Raw genomic sequence first — 21911 nt, forward strand, 5'->3', positions numbered from 1 at the left:
GACGTAGAGAATGGACTTGAGGACACGAGGAGGCAGAAGAGTAAGGTAAGTTGAAGTGAGTGAGTAGCATGGACATATATACACTACCAAATGTAAAACAGATAGCTAGTGGCAAGCAGCCGCATAGCACAGGGAGATCAGCATGGCGCTCTGTGACCACCTAGAGGGGTGGGGTAGGGAGGGTGGGAGGGAGGGAGACGCAAGAGGGAGGGGATATGGGGATACATGTATATGTATCGCTGATTCACTTTGTTATAAAGCAGAAACTAACACACCATTGTAAAGCAATGATACTCCAATAAATACGTTAAAAAAAAAAAAAAAAAAAGGTCTTAATTTTCAGCCCTACACCATAAATCAGCTACAGAGGGTTATGCTGCTTCTCCAATGCCTTTGTTTTGCTTTTCTCCATGAAGCAGACAATACTCTTCCCCTTCAGAACATGTACCTGACAATGATGTTGCCACAATATCAAAGAGGTATTTTCCTATTTTTTTTTTTTTTTTTAAACTATTTTCTTTTTTTTTTTTTTTTAAATTTATTTATTTATTTATTTATGGTTGTGTTGGGTCTTCGTTTCTGTGCGAGGGCTTTCTCTAGTTGAGGCAAGCGGGGGCCACTCTTCATCGCGGTGCGCGGGCCTTTCACTGTGGGGGCCTCTCTTGTTGCGGGGCACAGGCTCCAGATGCGCAGGCTCAGTAGTTGTGGCACACGGGCTTAGTTGCTCCGCGGCATGTGGGATCTTCCCAGACCAGGGCTCGAACCCGTGTCCCCTGCATTGGCAGGCAGATTCTCAACCACTGCGCCACCAGGGAAGCCCTACTTTTCCTCTTTTGAATGCACTCAGTGCCACTTCTGTCACTCATAAACTGTCAGAGAAAGAAAAAAGTCATTTACCTTAAATTTGCAAACATTATTGCTTTCCTTTAAGAGCCACCACTTATTTGGTCTCTTCTCTAGATCAGATTCTCTGCTGGATGCTTTAAACTCATTAACGTTAAATATTCAGTTATTTTGTCCCATCTTAATATAAAGAACTGGGAATTAGGGAGACAAAGATGAAGTAACTCGTCCAACCAAGATTACAGAAGTAGTAAATATCGGAGACCAAATTTGAACTCATTTTCCCCTGACCCAGCCTGAGCTGCTTCCTGTCGTATAGATTATCTAATTAAACGTTTCTCAGTTGGTTCCCTTTAACAGCAGTTTTCAGCTCCGTCCTTGCTTAGTCGCTATGAATTACATGAGAATAGCAACTTTTATCTAAAATGAGTCAGAAAAGTATGCCTTCTTCATAGGGATCATTATTTTAAAGAGGTCTTCAAAGAGCAACTTTCTCTTACCACAGCTCTCTCACTAATTAATTATCAGCAGGGTAGCTTAATATTCTTTGAGCTGTTGTGTTTCAACCTAGGTAATAAAACAAGAACCTACGGCAGTCCACAGCTTCAAGGTGTTTATAGGAGCATGCGCAATGTGACATGGTCCTCCCCCTCCTCCACCGATGCTAACTTCCTGGGATTGGCTCCCAGTTTTTATTTCTGTTTTGTACTTTAAAAGAAGCATTTAAAGACAAAGTGAATGTCACTGGAAAATGATAATTGTTAAATGAAGACTTAAGGCAAATCAAAACCTTTATTCCGGCTACCTGGACAGGTGAGGTGGTCCACACTGAGAATAAGAATGGGAGGGGCAATGGCCTCTGTCTATGGTGGAGTGTGAAAGGGCAGAGAACAAATATGTTTTTATGAGGCTCCCAGCCCAAGCAGCTGTCTAACTGGAGTGAGAGCTTGGAAACGAAACCGAACAAGTCAGATGGCTTTGAAGGAGAATCAGGAGTTAGAGGAAAATTTTAAATCAGTACCTTGTCAAAGATAGTTAATTTTTATAGTCATTTGAAACTGTTCTTGGATAAAAGAATAAAAATGGGGAAGTCACTAAGAATGGGGATAGAGGGATAGAAATCCAACTATGGAGAAACCCTTATTTAGAAGTGAGGGTTTAGTAGACAGTGTGACTTTTGGAGACACTTGTAGAAGAAATAGCAGAATTTGGGGACCATGCGGCTGTTGTTTATAAACAGACATATGTGTACAATCATTGGGCATGTGTGATGGTTGATGATTCTAAGACTAAGCAAAAGGACACAGTGAAGAAGAATTCAGAGAAAGACGAGACTTCAGTGTCTCTGCTCCTATGTTAGGCAGGACAAGGAGAATTTCAGGCTTTATATGGAAATCTTTTCTTTATATGAAAAAATTTTCAGGCTTTTATACGGAAGACAAGAGAAGATACAGCCTTGAACAGCTAGGCAGAGGTGAATATTGGAAGGTAATTCTAGAAGATAGAAGTGCAAATCATCAAAAATAAAGCCTCTCTGATTGGTTTATAGCATGATTTGGGTTAAGATGGGCTTTTTGTCTACAACACCTCACAAGTGGCTGGCATGCCAACATTTTTGTCTCATCCTAGAGAACAGAAAATGTTTTGTGTTCCTTCTTTCATTGAGATTTGAGATTAAAGACGAATCAAACTGTCCAAGTAGAACAGCTATGGTGATTTTTTTTTTTATTAGTGATAGTGAGAAAATATGATAAAAAACATCTGGAATAAAACATGTTCTACTGATCAGATATATTCCCCCAACTGCCATATGCACAGAAACACATGAATTACATGTGTATATAAAGCTGTGAATATATCTTGGCATGTCTCCTGGAAAACATGCCAAGTTTTATATATCCGTCTATACATAAGCACATATAGATAGATACACATATATATGCATACAGAGTTGTGTTATGTGCTGCTGAAGTGTTTGTTTAGTCCATTAGACACTAACAAGCTATTGAATAAGTGAAAGCATAAGATGGTGCCAATTGAACCTTATGTGTCTGCCGTGGTGGATGTGCAGACCTCAAGGCAGGGAGATAGACTCCCGTTTAGTACCAAGCTGTGTACCCAGTGGCTCTCAATAAACATTTGTTTACTGACTGGCTGACTGACTGCCTTGATGACTTCTCACCATTCCTTCCAGCCCATCTGATACGTGGCAAGGGTGGATTTTAATGCCAGAAAATGCCCAAATAGAGAGCGGAGAAAGACTATATACATTGTGTTGGTGACTGCAGTTATAAAGGGGCAGATGTGTTACCTGCATACCCTCTTCTTCAAATTGCTAATACTGGATTAGGTGAGACCCAGGCCTCTTTCAATTTAATTACCAGAAGTGCCTTAAGGACTTTGTTGTAAAACAATGATCCCTGTAACACCGCCTTGTGGCTGAGGAACTGAATGGTATTAGCATGTTCAAGTACATGAATTCTGTTTCTCCAATAATCCCAAGGGTTAAGTCTGAGGCAAGGCAAACTGTATTCATAACAAACAAGAGGAGATAATTCAGCCTTATGTGTTCCTTCAAAATAATACGTTTTGTTGTGATCCAAGAAAATATGTCGAGGTAAATTTTTCCTTCTCTTTTTCCTTTTTGAGGCTCTTTATTGATTCTAAGATTATTCAGGGATATCTAATATTTTCCACATTCAGTCTTTTTATTTCTTTTTGCTACCACATTTTCCCATTTTTAATTAGTCCATTGATTTTAAGAGCTGCAAAGCCCTATAGGAAAACTTTCAATAATATCCTTCTTATAAGTAGTTCTTTTTCGTGTCACTCGTGTTCTACATTTCCAGTGTATTTCACTTCAAAAATAATTTGCATAAGGTATTGCTAAAAATAACAACATCTGGATTTCTGATTGCTCGTTTCATCTTTTTTGTTTTGTTTTGTTTCATCTCTGATGAGGGTTATTCCCAACCAAAGTTGTAGGTTTCTCTTCCAGACACCATAAGTTAAGTTCTCTATTTTAAACCAGGGTTCATTTTGCTGTTGAGGAAACATTTATCCATAAATATTATTATTGGGGCTTAGGTAGAGACTTTCTGTTTATCAGTTAACTGATCTTAATCCATTACTTCATCATTCTTATGGTATGATCACATAATTACAGATATTCCAAGAATGATTATGAATCGATAAAACTTCAATAAATATGTTACTGGATATGTGTTTTCTGTTTTCTTGTAGGAATAATGCTTATAGGTAACTAATATACTTGCTATGTTTATGATACGACACAGACATATGTAGTATATTCTAGAATTGATATCGTATATAAAACTTGATTTAAAGTATTAAATAATCACCTTTAACATGTGACCGAGTGGCAAAAACCTATAAAATATTATAAAAAGTTTTTTGGTAGATGTTCTAAAAAACTTTGATATGACCTTTATATTATGTCCTTCAGATAAATTGTTAGGTTTTTCTGCTTACTTCCTCTGTCCTAAACATCAACCATGGCCCCTTGGGAAAGACTAAAATTTAAGAGTCAGAGGTGAAGTTCATGTAGAGATTTCCTATTCAATAAGTGTGCTCCTGGTCAGAGTACTTAAGTCTTACTAAGTTACTACTCGGAGTTTAAACATTTTCTTATGGATTCTCTGCCTATGAAAGTTTGGAAGCCTAATTTATTAGCATGAATAAGTGGCTTATAAAATGGTTAGAGTTTTTCTATGAAAGACACAAATGATTAATCAGTATTTATTTTGATCAAAATCTACTGGGGAAGCCATCGTTACTCACTTTATCCAAGAGAAAAAGCGAGGCCCAGAGGTAGAGGGAGGCAGATGTATTTTCAGAGCTGGAAGTTACATCGAAGCCCATGGAGTCAGTCATGTGACCAAGAGAGGGGCCTGGGCTCTAGTCTCCATTGCAAAGAGTCAGGACACATGCGTATTTCAATTGTTTAAAACTTAGTTTGGGGAAACAACCATCTGCAAAAATTTTCCTATATTTCTCTGAATGCAAAATTCCTCTTTAATGGAACTTTGTCATGCCTTTATTTTGAAATCATGAGAAGCTGAGCCCTCTTTGGACACCCGATTTTTGAAGTTTGAATGCAGCCACCCTACGCTGAGGGTGAAATTAGTTTGGTTTCTGGGAGTTTTTCACAAGCCAGGGACTGGTTTAAAGCACGGAAGGCACAAGAAAGTCTGATAATTGGCCCACATAGGATTTATCATGTCTCTGTGGGGAAATGTTTAGGAAGAGATATTTCGTACTTCTTCATGGGAACATTCCAAGCATTTTTGAGTTACGCTTGTCTGAAACTTATGTGAAGAGATTTTGATGGTGGCTATAAAACTATGGAGTTTTATATATATGTAAAAAAAAGATGGAGTTGAACAGTCTGGTGATAGCTGTATAGACTGAAAAAAAGTCAATAATTAAATTTCAGCACTTCTTTCAAAATGATAGCTTGAGCTATCAGATACATAATAATTGTTTTACACATTGATAGTAAAAACAGAAAAAACATTTTATAAATAACGTCAGAGGAAAAATAATCAAGAAGAAATGCTTGGATATTGATATTATAATTCAGTGAGATTTTCTGGGTTTAAAAACCCCTCTTTTCTACTATTTTGCTAGCATGGTAGAATTACAGTGAATGTATGTTCCTTTATATAAGGTTTTTGTTTCTTCCAGCCAGCTCTAGGTAAACCCCCGGTTCTTTTTCCCCTAAACTTTATGCATACTCTAGTTCCTACATCAAAGCACCATTGACTGAAACTATATAAAATCCTTGGCCTCCAACCAGAGAGGGCCTAAATGCAGGAAAGTAAGGATAAATTAAAGTGACAGGGTCTCAGCAGTGGAAATTAGTGCAACTCTTCTAATTGCATGTCTAGCCTGAATGATGGGATACTTAATTCTTACACATCCCAGACAATTGCTTTATACTAACATGAGCTCTGGGAAAAAGGCAGATTCCACAGACATATGGAGCAATAGATGGAGTGGAAAAATAAATCAGAAGCTCTAGCCAGTCTGGAAAAAAAAATGTTTTATCTACATTGTTAATAAAGGCGTTGCCACAGTTAAGCAACGTTGATAACTGTCCTCTTGTCCTTTCTTTCCATAAAAACTGAACATTAAATAATTAAATGGCAGAGCTCCAACCAGCCTGGGTTAACTCTTGTGCTGCAAAACAACAACAAAAGCACGATGGGTAAAGGCATCGTTCCTTTGGTAAAAAGCAAGGACACAGACTAAATATGGATCCTGACAATGGGCCAGGAACAACAGCACCCTCTTCTCCCACTACTATAAGGACTGCTAATAAAAGCCTTCAAAACTAGCATGGGTTCTTATATCTATTTAACCTTTGGCCCCAAGAAGCAAAGAGCATCTGGCTAAGTGGAGAGTAAAAGTGCAGCAACTTTTCATTATCAGAGCTCACAGGCAGAGTATGGGGAAGCCGGAGCTGCCAAGCCTGGGTTAAATGCTTGTTGCCTTCACTGCCTGAGGCCATCTAGCATGTTTAGAAATGATTAAGTACTGCAGCCTAGAAAGGACCTGTCCTGGGCGTTCATCTCTGACTTCCAGCAGAAAGGAGAGGCTGGCAATGACAGAGGCAGATGGATGAGTCTCATTAGTATGGCGAGGCAGCGAACCAGACTGCCTTCACAGAGCTGTCCAAAAAGAGGGAGCAAATTAAAATAGGATCTGGGAAAACCAATGAGCAAGTGTTTTAACTCTCTGCTACCTGGTTTCTCCAGCTGGGAGGTTATACAGCTGGCTTGGCTTCCCCAGAAATGCTGCTGCGGCATGAAACGAGAGGATGGCTTTGCAGACTCACACGGTTCCAGTCGGCCGTCCTTTTGCATCCTTAGAAAATGACTCCTGCGTTTCCTACAGCAGAACTTCACAGCTGATTTTATTCTTAAGCCCCCATGACTGCCACAGAGCAGAGCGGGGTGGAAGGGACGAGGGGGAGGGGTTTCCGCCTAAAGAGGAGTAGCAGCCTTACCTTCCACGGTACACTGGCCCAGCCCAACTTGGAGGTGCCAAGTAAAGATCAAAGGTCTGCTCGGGAGCCAGGGTTCATGTGAAATGCCTGAAGCCCCTGCTGGAGAAGTGGCAGCTCAATCCCAAGTGCATTACCTTTCAAGACAAAGGAACTTCTTTTGTGTTGAGGGCTGCCTGACCTCACAATTTCAGAGTCAGAAAGTTAGCAAACCCAGACCTGAGAGAGCTCTTCCAGGGTGGGAGAGCCCTGTAAGATGCTATGATATTCTGTTTGGGTGACTCTGGCAGTAGGGGACCCAGGGTCAAGTCAACACTATTGTGAGTTTTGTGAGTGCCATGGAACTCAAAGCAATGAATGATTCACTGAACAAATTGGACAATTGACTTGATCTGACGAAAGCCTTCTGGTCTGTCCCTCTTCTGTTCAGTTGCTTGTTTATATCTTGGGCTTGGGATGGGGACATATGGCATACTAATACCCTGGGGTAGCCCTAAAGTTTTTGGGAAAATTTGGTAGAAATTATTTAATTGTTTACTCATTCACTCAGCAAACATTAGTCTGTCCTTGGGGTGATATGAGGCCCAGGGAACCAAAAGATGAGTAAGATAAAATATATTCTCTGCCTTCCTTCAATGACCTAAATCTAGTAGGACAGAGAAACAGAGTAACCATGCCAGAAGTCTCTAAAAGAGGATAGCATTGCTCTAGGAGCTGAATGGAGGGTAAACATGAATTGATACATAGAATCAGCCACCAAGGAGTTTATGGTTCAGGGTAGAAGCCAGACACCTGAAAAATAAATTCTAGATCAAGGCAGAATGAAGAAAATGGCAGCTAGAGGTGTAAGAACCCTGTTGTAAGAATCCAGCTGCAGGAGCAGTGAATTCTGCCCGGGTGGGAAGCAAAAGGCTTCAGAGTGTAATTGGCATTTAAGTTGTGTTCTGCAGGGTACACTGAAGGCCTAGTCTTTAAATAAGAGAAATTTATAAATAAAGAAGGTTTTTGTTCATAAAAAAGACTTATATACCCCTTTCCAAATATATTTTGGCTTGGTCAAATTTGTGTCATTGTTAGGCCTTACTTCATCTTGTCTCGTTCCAGTTGATTGTGTGCTAAAAAGAGGGAAACAGTCTGAAACTCCACGAGAAATCATGAGGAATAAATGTAGCTGAGGAGATGAGACAGGAATTGGTTGAAGATCTTTTTGATGTTGTTTAGACTATGCCCTCCTCTCACTATAGCACCCAGAAGCTTAATTTGAAAAGAGTTGCTTCTTTTCCTTCAAATGAATACCTTTAATTCATTTTTAAATTAAAAAAAGCAAAAACAAAACCATAAAAACAATGACAACAAAACAAGTTTGATGGGATTTTATCCAGCCTTGTGTAAAAAATCCTCTACAAGTAATAAACTTCAGATCACAGAATCTGAAAATTTTCCAAGTTGTGCATATTTCCTGGAGAACTTTCTTTTTAACAAATCTCAATTCAAACTAGGCTGGTTTTCAGTTAGTGACCTAGAAAAGAAATCACAAAAGAACTTGCTCCAAATTTACAAAACTATAAGATATATACAGGCAGCAAAATTGCTTTTGGACAACAAGTATTATTCTGTAACTCACCAACACAACCCAGCTTTCCAGGTTGTAAGTTCCACAGCACAATCTTTCACAGCAGAGTCACCCTTACCTGATAGCACTGACAAATAGGTAAAGTGTAAGCACTCACATGATGGTACATATAACATCTAAAGCTCGTGCTTACTGACAAATGAGAGTGCATTGTTGGGGAAAGGGTTTGGTTAGGTCCTATGAAAAAAAGAAATTATAAAAAAATATATTATCCCTCATGGCACTAGTGCTATTCAGATAGATTTTCTTTGTACCCAGGTGTAACTCCTGTTGACATCAGGGCCTGAATGGCTGAGCCAATTGACTTTGTATTTTAGAGTTGCTTCCTTATCCCACTCAAGAGAAGCAGAAACCATTTCTCATATTTATCCTCATGTAAAATGTACATGGATAAATCATTTAACTAAATGTAAGGTGTCAGAAAATGGTTCATACAAAGAAAATAATATTATGCAGTATAAACTCCCATTAAGCAGTAATGTGGCTGACATTGATTGAGGGAGATTAAGTCTAAGACTCTCTTTCTCATGACATTTGTTCAAATAAATAAAGGTAACTGGAGGGAAAAGTTGATGCTTTTTCTCATTTTGCATATAAATTTTACCCGTGTGATTTTTTTTTCATCACATTTATTCACAGTGCAGTATTACTGGATATATTATGGAATCCTGGATAGTGTGATAACTGTCAGTAAAGCAAGGTCATAATTGACCTTTATCACTGAAAAAAGGTTGGCTACCTAAAGATAAACTTTCATGTTGAATTTGGAATGTAAAGAGGAGGGTTGAGGCCATCGAAGGAGCACATCTGAATAGAAATCTATGAATATTTCATGTCTGTTAAGAGGTTGGAAACTTGGTATGACATTATCCTGACCCCTGTCCTGAAATATTTTCAAAAGAATATTCTGATCGGCAGCAGCCAACTTCAGCAGAGAGAGGCTTTTCTTGCTTAGTAGGGAAATTAAACTGTGATATGAAAATGTCTGTTCTTAAAGCTGTTCTCTGCAATGAACTAAACTGGGTGCTTATGTTCTGGAAGCAAGAGGCTAACCAACTTTCTCACTGGAACAACCTTCCCAATGTGTCCTTTCCCTTCATGTTTGGAGTTCTAGCTGCCCCCATAGCTGCTCTGCTGCCCTGATCTAGACAAATAACTGAGAAGAGGCACTTCTACTCCAAACTTCAGTACAGAGTGTTCATATATACTCAGTGAACACTCCTCTGACTAATTGGATGTGTTGTCCATTCTACCCCAAGGTACCTAGGTTCTGTCAAGCCAGAAATTTGTTAATAAAAAGTAATTTATTGAGAAATGAATAGCTGTCAAATGCTATGGTAAGACCCTTGAATATTTCAAGTAACACTATCAATAGCAGACTTTAATAAAATACTTGATCTGTCAGACATTCCATTACGTTTTTTAAATATACAATTTTATTTCAGTAGGTACCATCATCAACCTTGCTGTACAAATGAAGAAACAGGCACACACAAGAGTCCAATTGTTTTTCCAAGATTGCAGTTAGTAGATGATTGAACCTAGAGGTGCCAAATGTCATATCCCTATAGTCTGGTGGAGAATATAATCTTAGCAAACAAAAAAGCAATTGGGAACAATAAAGAAGTTGTGTGGTAGAGATCACATATGTGATAGGAAATCAGAGAAACAAGAAAAAGTAGCTTTTAGAAAAGAAAGGTAGAAAGAACAGAAGCATTCCTGTGCAGAGTTTGCAACGATGAGCAATGGTGTTTTGGTGTGAAGCAAATAAAAACTGAGGATTTGTTCAATGAACAGTGCTAAACAACAGCTTGGCATATATCTCGTGTGATATGGGTTTTTCTGATCCAGAGCACCCTTAACAGACTGTATGTGCCTGCGATGATCTTGACTGTCTTAAACTAATCTCTTCCCTGAGACCATAGAAGACTGAGCCTGGATCATTTATTTCAACCTGGAACTACCCTGGCCTCCTGGATGCCTTGGCTTGGTATCCAGTCGGCATCTGACATGTTCTAGGGGTTGGAGGCAAGTCCATATGCTTCTCAGTGCACTGATTTCTGTGGGGCACCCAGCTTCATTGGAAGCCTCAAAAGACAGGAAAGGGTGAGGTGGGGGAACCAGAGAGTTAAAGGGATAAGACTATTGGCATTATATTCTAGGAGCTATTTGGAGTCAATTAATAAATAAAGCAACCATAATATGTTTCTAATCAATCACCTGCTTTGGAAGGCAGACATGTATACTTGGTGCACAGTCTAGTCAAAGTTGCTTCTTTTAGGTGCAAAATCTAACCAAGAAATTCATCCAATGAGAACCGCAGAGGCACAACATTGAAGGAAGCAGAGCCACTAGAGGATTAAGAGGGCCTTTGGTGTCTCCAGGCGGTGTAAAAATGCCTTTAGGATTATAAGAGTAAAAATGGACTCTTTCAGGAAACCCATAAACCTGTTCTGGGCTGAAATTCTCCAGTTGGGCATAAAAAACAGCAGTTTGTGTATACTTCTGGTTATGAGCTAACAGGTGTCTGGAAATGAAGAAACGAGTCACATTTCTGTGATAGAGTGCCACGGAATTTCAGAGCCAATAAATTTTCTTTGAAAAAAATTACTCTGTTCTATCACTATTGGTTTATAGTAAAACAGAGCTTGACCTGCAAGTTAATAAAGAAAGCATGTTTACTAATTAGGCTTTATTCTCATTGTCCCATGTTAATTGTAAAATATCCATCTATCTCATTTACGAATATGTTAATTTATGTCAGAGGGGCACAAATTTTGAGTATGCAAACTCTTCCTTTAATTAGATCAAAGGAAGGTCCAGCTCAGTTTTACAAGATGGATTCTAATTTTTAATCAGTAAAGTAAGTTTGGCTCCTAAAAGGCATCTTCTTTGACAGTTGGAAAACACTAATTAACAGACATAACTGTATTAATTGCGTTATGTCACTGAATTCTTATCAGTTAGCTTATGTTGCCTGCTTGCTAATGCAAACAGTTGTGGCTTTGGTGGAGTCAACTCATAAACGTCTTTCTAATGCTAACTAGCAATCAATGCATGTAAAATTTCTAATGTTTCTTTAGGGAATTCTACATAATAGGTGTAGTCTCTCTTTTGAGTTATGCCCTGCTATTTAGTATAATTAGTACTTAAAGCTGCACCTATCATATTATAAGCTTCCTGGGAGATAAAGAACACACTTTATTTGTTTAAGAACAAAGAACCATAATCTTTTCCTTTAGGAATCCTTCTGCAATAGGCTCAGTGGAAATCTGTGACCTACCAAATAACTTCAAATTCATAACAATGAAAAATTTGTACCTTTAAAAGAATTGGTGAGAAGACTTTAACAGGGAGAGAATGGGGAAGGCATAGTGCTGTTGGCCCCAGAGATGATTGTCTGAGCTGCAACTGCTTCTGTGATTAGGTCCTTCCAGTTACCCTGTCTCCATTGTGCTTGCAAAGGCCCACCTCAGGTGCTATGGGATGAAGGCTTATTTACTGCACATCCTCCAACCTGAGCTACGAGGAAGAATGTCACTGTGTGTTGATGGTGAAAGTATTTTTGTGAGTAGGGCCACCTCTGTTTTTTCCTTCTAGGTGTGCGGCCAAAATTGGTTGCTCTGCTCATACAGGTGACTAAAGATGTTTTAAGATGATCTGGATTACATTTTACTAGTGCTCGTGAGATAAATTCTTCCATGTCCTGTGGAACATGCCTGCCTTGAAACCTTTTGGTGAAGCCTTGATGATGGGGCCTTAATATTTCCTTCCTACTCTGTAAAATATTTCCCCAGGAAAATATGCAGGCTGGGTTAGCCCTAATGAGTAGCCCAGGACCATGAGACTGGGCACAGAGAAAATAAGAATCATGCAGAAGTTGACAAGACATTGGAAATGGCTGCACCGCAGTTAAGTCACACCCAGGGGAAGCTATTAGGACCTAATTTTGAGTCCTCTAAATCCACATACAATCAAAATCCTCCAGTGCTTGGAGAGACTAGTTCTGCAGATTTGTTAAGCATGAAGTAGCCTCACTTGTGTATGTCCAGTTTATTTTTCTTCAAAATTGTACCAGATCCCCCAAACCACAGGAGTCCGAAACAGAGAGAGAAGTAAAACTGACATTTATAAAAAATACCACCCTTGTACTTCAGAGGTACCTGGGACCACATACACACACACTCCATAAACTAATTGTGCAATGCAAAAATGTCACTTTCTAGAGTAGGCATCTTTTTACACAAACTCATTTATCATCTAGTGTTATGGTAATTTAAAGGTAAATTTCCCACTTAGTCTTCTCCCTTGCGTTCCTACTGTTTCCACCTCCCTCTCCAACCTAACGAGAAAACACAAAAATAACAAAACTTGGTTGGAAGGAGGTGGGAAAGACAATTAAATTGAATGGAGAAGGCCAAGGCTAGTTGAAGAAGACAGCTGAAGAGTTTCTGACAAGGCGGTTTCATTATCACCAGTTGTTTCCTTGTAGGCATTCATTAAAATGTCGGCTATTTGAAGGTATACCAATACATTCCTTCTTCGCAGATTCCACGTGGGAATTTCTCCACAGAGCTCTGAGTGAAAGAAGCCTTTGGGCTCTGCAGGCTCCCCATTTATGTCCGACTGCTTTTCCATGGGCCATCCACATGGGGTTCTTGGTGGCATAACATTACTAATGCCTGCTTGTAGATGCTAAGTTGTCCCTGCTCCCGGAAGCGCTGGGGATGAACAAGACGTTTCCCAGTAACTCTAGCATAAATCCCTAGATTCTGGCACTGTACAGAAGTGCTAGAATTTCCCGGCCTCTGTAACATTTGCGTGTGAAAAGTTACATGCACTCAACTTTATATAGACTTCTCCCAGGGAAGTGTATCCACTGCCAAGTCCTGTAACCAAAATGGAAGGAAGCAAGTTCTTATCAGAATATCTGTATCAATTTTAATTCCCGAAGAGGTCTTTTTGGAGAACAGAATTTTTCCTTTGAAGATTTACTAGTTTGATTTCCTAGTCAGTTGCCCACATAATTGCATATTGTCCACATATTCGACATTTGTCCTCATTGAGTACAGTTGATACCAATGGTCACTACAAATCAAACCTGGGTTGCTTTTCCTTCTTCATGTCTCTTACATAAAGTTTGCTAAGTGAACACAAACTTTTGTTTATAGTTTCTCTTACGTTGAATAAATATTTATAGAGACCCAGTATGTGCCAGAACATTCTCGAACTCGAAGATAAATACTGACTTTGTGTGTGGTGAACAGATAGAGAAATTAGTAAAGTAGAAGTAAAAGCCTTGCAAAGGGCACAGCACCCTGGACCTTGTGAGGGATGGATGGCTTAGAACTGATTGATTATCTGCTCAGATATTTCCCGAGTTATACTCAGGCTCAACAACCTGCTGCTGTTCTTTAACAGACTGCACACGCCTATTCCTCTGTCATCACAAGGCCAGAATGATAAGCTGTGCTGGTCCTGGTGTGTCTGTCTTCCTGCTCTCTTTCAGTTTCCCTTTATTGAAAAGGCCAGGAGATTGACTGAGATCCAGCCAGGAGACATTTAGGCATCTTCCAGACGGTTTCTGGGTAGACTGCACTCTTTTTCTGCAATGGAAGAGCCCAGGAGGGGGTGATGATAGCTCAGGTTTCCAGTACCTCAGAGACCTGTTCTCCCCAGTCCCTCAGAGATCAGTTCTGAGTCTCCCATTCAGAATCTCTGTGCAACCCCCCAGCAGACCCCTCCCTCTACAGGGCAAACTCTCTGATTTCCATCTACTTACTGCATGGGACCTAGAGGTCTTCACAGGCTGGGATTGCTCTCCTAACTTAACGACCCAGCCCATTGTCAGTTTCAATCACCTCTTTCTCTCCAACATTTTCAGGAATATTATCTTTCATGGAATCTATTGCTGAATCCCATAGGATTTTATTTAGGTTTTTTTCTCCTGGGTGTTTCTTTCCTCCAATTAACAAGGAGTTACATGGGAACTTTTTTTTTTTCCTCAGGCAAGGGTTTATTGGGCATCAATAAAGGCTTTATAAGGCATCATCTTATTTTAAGAAAGAGTTCCTCATTCATTTATTTTTTTCGCTTCATCTCTAAAAGGAATCTTTAACAATTAGGCCATCTGTCTTCTTATTTAATGATTATTAATTAAAAAAATTTCAAGATGAAAGGAAAGGTTTTCTTTTAATAGGTAAAAATATCTCTTCTCAGCATTTTAAATGAGGCCAGAATGTTTTGAAACAATTTTAAGGTGTCCCTTTCAGCACTGAATTCCTCATATCCTGATACAAAAAGATCCTTCTCTTTTGGATTTAGGAGCCAGGACGGAGTCGTCATTCTGAGATGGAAAGACCATTGGATTTGGCACTATTCAGACCTGAATCCTGGCACATCCACTGCTATTTACTAGCTACACGACTTAGGCTATTCAGTTTCTCACCTGGAAAATGGAGATGATATTAGCTACTTCAGAGAGATGTGAATATTGAATTTAAAAAATTATGAAAAACACTTGAGAGATAGTGAACACAATTAAATTTAGCACCTCTCTTCCCCACTTTTGGATTTTTCTGTCCAGTAAGGTGGGTAATCAGCTAACCCTGGGCAGCTTCAGATCACAGCGAAGAGGATCTCCGAACAGCAGAAGCGCACACACCATGCGCAGACACGGACCACCTTTCCTGGGCGTGGGGACAGGGGTGCATCTACCATGAATGACACAGAGTTTGCCCCTGGCTTCTTCCCACTCTGCCCTTGGAGGGATGTCCAGTGGACCATCCCAAGTCAGGCACTACTGGAGTGTGAGATCGCTTCATGCAAGACTTATAAAAGGACCCAGGGAGAGGAAACTGGCTCCTTCTCCCCACCTCTAGAAAACCCCACAGGGACTGTAAGAATTACAATTTCAGAGTAGGAAAAATGGCATCAATCCACAAAACCCATTTGCTTATAAATTTCTGCTACAGGGTCAGTCTATTTATGGGCAGTATATATGACTGGCTGAAATGGAAATGACTGTGTATTACTTGTTTATTTCACAAATATAACATTTATAGAGGAACTATTTCAGTGCCAGGTGCTGCCAAAGTGTAACAATAAGTAAAAATAAACATGGTCCCTGCTGTCAGTGAGATTATGGTTTACCGAGAGAGAGAAACAGCCAAATAATCACACAAATAGAGGAAAACCTAGAATACTGATAAAGGCATAAATGAAAGGTAGATGGTTTGCTCTGAAGTTTGTACTAAGAAGATTTGAAGTAGTTGGGGAATAGGTGGGAGGGAGGCGAGTGGTCAGAAAAGGCTTCCCTGAGAGCTGAGGTTTGACTAAGAGCTACCTTGGCAAAGAGGAAGGGAAATGCAGGGGCAAGACCCAGCGGAGGAGGGAACAGGGCGAACCAGTATCCGTCTGAAAGCAGACCGAGCGCTGTGTGGGATGAGGCTGGAAAGGTGGGCAGAAGCCAGGTTATTCCAGTCTTCACAGGCTACTTCTTCATTAGAGTTGCAGTGGTACTGGGGTAAAAGCATTGCCTTGAAAGCTGGGGGCCTGGGTTCAAATCCTGCTCTGCTTCTTCCTAGCCCTGTGGTATTGGACACGTCGCTTAATCTTTCTGCATCTCAGAATCTTCAGCTTCATAATAAGGTCAATAATAATACTCCCTACCTCATGGGACTTCCATGCAAATTTAATGAGTTGATGAATGTAAAGACCTCAGGACAATGTCTGGCACCTAGCAAGCACTATGTAAGTGTTAGCCATTATTATTATTTTGTCATTTATCTGAAGAGTGATGGAAATCCACTCGTTTTGTGTTGTCCCATGGAGAGTGGAATCAGTCCTCCTCAAACTGGTTTGGATGTTGAGATTGATGATGCCACATATGTTCCAACCAACAGAGTATGAGAAATTTACTGCACACGTAGTAAGACTTCCTGCAGAGAGCAGAGCAGGCGCCCGGAGCCTCTCCAAAATGGCCCGCGGCAAGTGGGAGAGGCAACTGGCTTTGGTTTTCACTGTGGATATAGAGGGTGGGGCTGGGCTGGAGATTCCCACCTACAGGCCAGGTTTGCATAGTTTGAACTTCTCCACTGGCACCAGAGGAAAGCGTGCTCAGGTTTTTTTAGCAGCTTACCCAGATCTGGGGCAAATGAGAGGCAAGAGGAGAGATGAGACTGAAAGCTTTCAGTGGTCCAGCATCAAAAACAAAGTCAGACTCTTCATTTCCACCACCAAAGGATTTTAAGAAGGGAGGTGACTTGGTCAGGAAGATGGATTTGGCTACAAGGATTTACCCCCCACCCCTTAACAATGTTACTTATCTTTCACACTTTCTTCCAAAAATGAGGACCTTTTTAACTCTCAGGACAACAAAGGGATTTTGCTGACCTGTCAAAACATTTTGTCCGCTGGATTGTGGCTGGGTCCACACTCATTTAGTTCTTGGTCATACGAATTGATTAACAAAAGCGATGTGAACAATATATATCCCAGGAGGGATACAGTTTCTAATAGAATTTTACAATGTGCCAAATGTTGACTGGGATTACTGTGATGCTTTTTTTATTCTTTGATAATTTTTACAGTTGTGTTTAATATCATTTCAAAATGACTGAAAGTAATAGGTGCTGCTTAACAGGCAGCGCTGTCATTTTTCTATCTTTAGTTAAAATGCACAGTCCTTTTTATCTCTTCTTCCTATCACTGCTCTTTTGTCCTCTATTAGCTTAAATTAGGCTAAACTCATTGAATTCAGCAAAAGCAAGGACACGAGATGGGAGTTGCATATTTCTCTTTAGTTCAGCTATTATGGGATCATTCAGCATCTTTTTTCTTTGTCAGGTTGGGTTTTACTGGTCTGAAAACAAACACAGCAAGCTGATATTTGCCCCACTGTACTTTTGCTTAAGCATTGAATTAACTCCCTCCAAGCAATGAATCTATGCTTCGACCCAGCCCAAATGTTTGACTGCAATCCTGTGTAACATCTGCCATGACTACCTTAAAACTCATTTTAACTTTTAAATTTATGTGGGGAAGCAAACTCCATATCTCACCTTGCTCTCCATCTCTCCTCCTGACCGCCCCAGTAAACGTTAATGCTTCACTCACCAAACTCTCAGTCAATTAGATGTGGAAAATCAGTCAACCTCTCACTCTTCTTTTTCTGTTGAAACTGTTGCCAAATCTCATCAATTAGATTTTGATTTTTAATTTACATTTTTAATCAAAGTAATGCATGCACATGGGTGAAAATCAAATGGCTACAGCAGAATTTGTGACAAAAAGCAATAGCCCTTGTTCCATCCAAGCCTTGACCCACCATTTCTTTCTTTTCTTTTTCTTTTTCTTTTTCCATGATAACATTCATGGTGCTAGCAATAACCTTATGCTATTATTTCTTGATTTATCAACTTTAGATGTTGTCTTTTGACTTTTTTGATGATAAGTGACAATTGATATCACTCACACCATCCTTTCTTCTCTGTCTTTCCCCACCCTAGCTTTAGTGCCTTCACTGGTTGATTCTAGAACTTCAATCACCCTGCTTCAAACTCCACCTTTTGTTTCATCAGGCAGTATTTCCTGACCTCCATATTGAGAGATAAAGACATTAGTGCTCACAATTTTCTGTCACCTTTTCCCCCTTCTAATTGCTCATCTCTGCCAGAAAGTTCATTCTTTTGATATTGTGAAAGTCAATAGTGTTGACATTCTCTTCTCTTGTAACAGATAATTTTCCATAATTTATTTAACAGTTAATTATAAGGTGAAAACAGATAAGCACCATTTACATTATTATGACTTTATAGATATTGTACACTTGCAGAGCAACATTCTGCCTGTTCCTCTAGCACCATTTCATGTCTTATTCCTGTGACTCTACCTTAATTTGCAGCACCTCTTGCCCATACCAGTGCTATAGTCTTTAACTGGTCAAGACCTCCAGGCTCTCTCTGTTCAAATTGAACCCACAGCAATATAAGATTGATCTTCCTAAAGCATAGCTTCATTGAGCGCATAGCTATTTTCAAAATCCCTCAATGGTTTGGCTAAAGCATCTTGTCAAAATTGTCAGCTTAGCTTTCAGAATTCTTTACCAGCTTTGTCTTTATGTTTATCTTCCCACTTCTGCCTCATCCCTTTTATGCTCTACATTTTTCCCTGTAAAAGTCCTACCCTATTCCATTCTCATCCTTTTCCTCACAATGTACCCCTGTACTGGAAGTCTGCCCCCAAGCCTACACCCAGTAAAAGTCTACCTTAAGGCTGCGATCAAATGCCTTCTTCATCTCCAAGGCGATCTTGCATAATTTTCTTGTAGCACAATTGTATTGTACCATTTTTTTAACTTTTATAGCTGTTTTAGGACCCTACTTGGATTGTGTGTTTGTAGATATTTTTTGTTTATTCCCCATAATATCCCTAATACTGGGTACCAATCATACTCACTCAGCTCCAAAAACATTTGTTTAATTGAATGTATTTTTTGACTTTTTTCCTGTGCTGATAGGAACATTGCCTTGCTAGGGGTTTTTGTATTGCCTTTTTATGTTTGACAGGCTGGAAACACAGGGAAAATTAGGAAATAGGTTTTGTGATTTGTAAATAACTTTGACTCCCACAGGAAAGAGGCAATATGTGTACATGTGAAAGATAATAAGGATGATGGAAAACTTTTATCTTTAAAATGTGATTAAGTATAGCTTTCTCCTGCCATTGACTCTAGAAGGATGTAGGAATTCAGAATACATGTACTACAATTTCCCCTTCCCTGTTCAATGTCTTTAACATGCATGGCTAGTAAATAGCTTCAAAAGCCAATGTTTAGGTATTTTCTTTTCTTTTCAATTTCTTGATAATTCAGATGAAGCCTGTCTGGGATTTCATTTTGTTCATAGACATAAGCATAATGATTCTCTCTGCACTCAGTAATATGTGCTCTACTTGTGACGGTTCGTCTGTGAATGGATATCACTAGTATGAGCCAGTTGGATTTCCACGACCCCAGCTCTCTCTATGTAGGAAAATGGGGTCCTGAACCATTTTTACCATGAACTTTCGTCTCTTTCTCTTATATAAATGCAAGCAACTTTGCAAACCCTTATGGATTCTTGGAAATTTCTTTTCAGAAACTTCTTTTTTTTAGAAAATTTTATTCTTTTCAAACACATACACATCTATCTTTAGTTTCACCTTCTCAAAAACCTACTAATATAAAGTAAGTGGGGTATTATTCGTATCCACTGTATAGACATAGAAGCTGGTATCCAAGCAATAAATAACTTACTAGTCTTTTTATGGCTAAATGAGAGACCTAGAACCCAGAACTCCTGGCCACCAGTGGTGTTTATCCCACAATGCTGTGGAACATCACATTTTGTAGATGCTCAGATTCCCATCCAGCTACCAAGTTTAATTTAACGATGAAAAATAAGCCCTACCATGCTAAAGAGAAAGGCATTCTGTTTAATATCTGCGTATATTGTCTATATGACATGGAGGAACCATGTTCCATTCATCCTACTCTACTTTCCGTCCCCTGCCACTCATGTGCCCCCAAGGCATCCCCACGCTTGATCTTTGCCTCTCAGGCCTCCCAGTTCCTTGTTCTCTGATCATAAACTGAGTTTTCTGGAATTGAGTCAAGCACTGGGTATATTCCCCCTTAATCAGTGGCAGAGGGTGGGAGACAAGGCAGAGAATATGGGTGGCAGGGAGATGGCAAATGGCTGGCTGGTGTGCTGGGGTATTGTTCTTCTCATAGGTTTTTACATATTAATGATGTCCCCTCCTGGGGAAGCAGTGTTTATCTGTTAAAGTTTCCATTTTAAAATTCATAATGAAGAAAAATTATCTGTCCCAGAGAGAGTGTTTAGAGCACACCAGACTGAAGCTAAGGTTAGGACTTACAAGAACTTAAAAAGCTCTAAGCTGTCCAAGGCCTGGTTAGCTTGTTTCACTTTAAAGAAGAAAAATAAAACAAAACAAAAACCTACCATAATATGAAAGAAGACTTTCAGTTTCATTTTTTTTGTTTCATTTTTGCCCCTTGAGGTTATTTCTGAGACTTGAGAAGAAGACTTTTTTTTTTTTTTTTTTTTTTTAATTTATTTATTTATTTATTTATTTTTGGCTGTGTTGGGTCTTCGTTTCTGTGCGAGGGCTTTCTCTAGTTGCGGCAAGCAGGGGCCACTCTTCATCGCGGTGCGCGGGCCTCTCACTATCGCGGCCTCTCTTGTTGCGGAGCACAGGCTCCAGACGTGCAGGCTCAGTAGTTGTGGCTCACGGGCCCAGCTGCTCCGCGGCATGTGGGATCCTCCCAGACCAGGGCTCGAACCCGTGTCCCCTGCATTGGCAGGCAGATTCTCAACCACTGCGCCACCAGGGAAGCCCCAAGACCTTTTTTTTTAACCCATTCCCTCTCAGTCTACGTGTCGGAACTAGCGCACGGCAGTCCTCTTCTTCAAGTGCCACTGCATGAAGCTGAGAGTGAAATATCCTTTCAGCCATTCACACACGTAACTTGGGAGTATAAGCAGCCAGCTGTGAGTGATAGCAGGTCACTGTCTACCTGCCTTCTGTTCCAGTCAGATCTGGGCAAGCTTCAAGAGAAGGTCCAGACTGGCTGTGTTTGTGCCTAGGGAGAGGGGAGTTTGACTACTTCTTTCAGAGCATCAAAAAAAGGGGCTGAAACAACTCCTTTTGTCCTTTGATTTTTAAGTTTCTCTTTCCTCTGGAATGAGCAGCCCAGACTCTGTATCACATATTCGTTCTTATCAGAGGGGAGTTTGTTGTCATTGTAGGAGATACTGGAACTGTATGGTCCCAGCAGCTGCCATCACTCCTCCTGAACCCCAAAGGGGAACTTCCATATCTTTAACTGGAGCAGAGTCCTTGAAGATTTACCTGACCGTGACTGTCATGTTCAGATTTCATCCCAAGGCTCTTATTCTTTCATACACTCATGGTAGACAGAATTCTAAAATGGCCCCTAAGATTCCCTGCCGCATGGTATATACGCATCTTCTCCCAGTTTTTCAGTCAGACGCTGTTCTAGGGGTGAAGGGATTTTTCAGATGTAATTAAGGTATCAAAGTAGCTGACTTTAAGAAAAGGAGATTACCCTGGGTGGGCCCGACCTAATCAGGCAAGTCCCTAAAAGGGACAGAGCTTTTCCTGAAAAAAAAAAAGAGATTCAAAATGTGAGAAGGATTCCATGTCACATAGATTCTTTGTTTCTGGCTTTTTTTTTTTTTTTTTTTATGGCTGCATTGGGTCTTTGTTGCTGCACGTGGGCTTTCTCTAGTTGTGGCAAGCGGGGACTACTCTTCATTGTGGTGCGTGGGCTTCTCATTATGGTGGCTTCTCTTGTTGCAGAGCACAGGCTCTAGGCACTCG

General features: G+C 40.0%; 1 long non-coding RNA gene across 3 annotated transcripts in view; it reads right to left on the minus strand.

The window, feature by feature from the left end:
* Nucleotides 1-527: 527 nt before the first annotated feature.
* The window catches only part of LOC132376356 (uncharacterized), a 1138994-nt gene continuing 1117610 nt past the window's right edge, over nucleotides 528-21911 (minus strand). For all 3 annotated transcript variants that reach the window (XR_009506280.1, XR_009506281.1, XR_009506279.1), the window contains one exon: nucleotides 528-869. This is a non-coding gene — a long non-coding RNA (uncharacterized LOC132376356). The remainder of the gene's footprint in view (nucleotides 870-21911) is intronic.

This window comes from Balaenoptera ricei, chromosome 12 (genome assembly GCF_028023285.1).
Source record: "Balaenoptera ricei isolate mBalRic1 chromosome 12, mBalRic1.hap2, whole genome shotgun sequence".
NCBI classification, from domain to species: domain Eukaryota; kingdom Metazoa; phylum Chordata; class Mammalia; order Artiodactyla; family Balaenopteridae; genus Balaenoptera; species Balaenoptera ricei.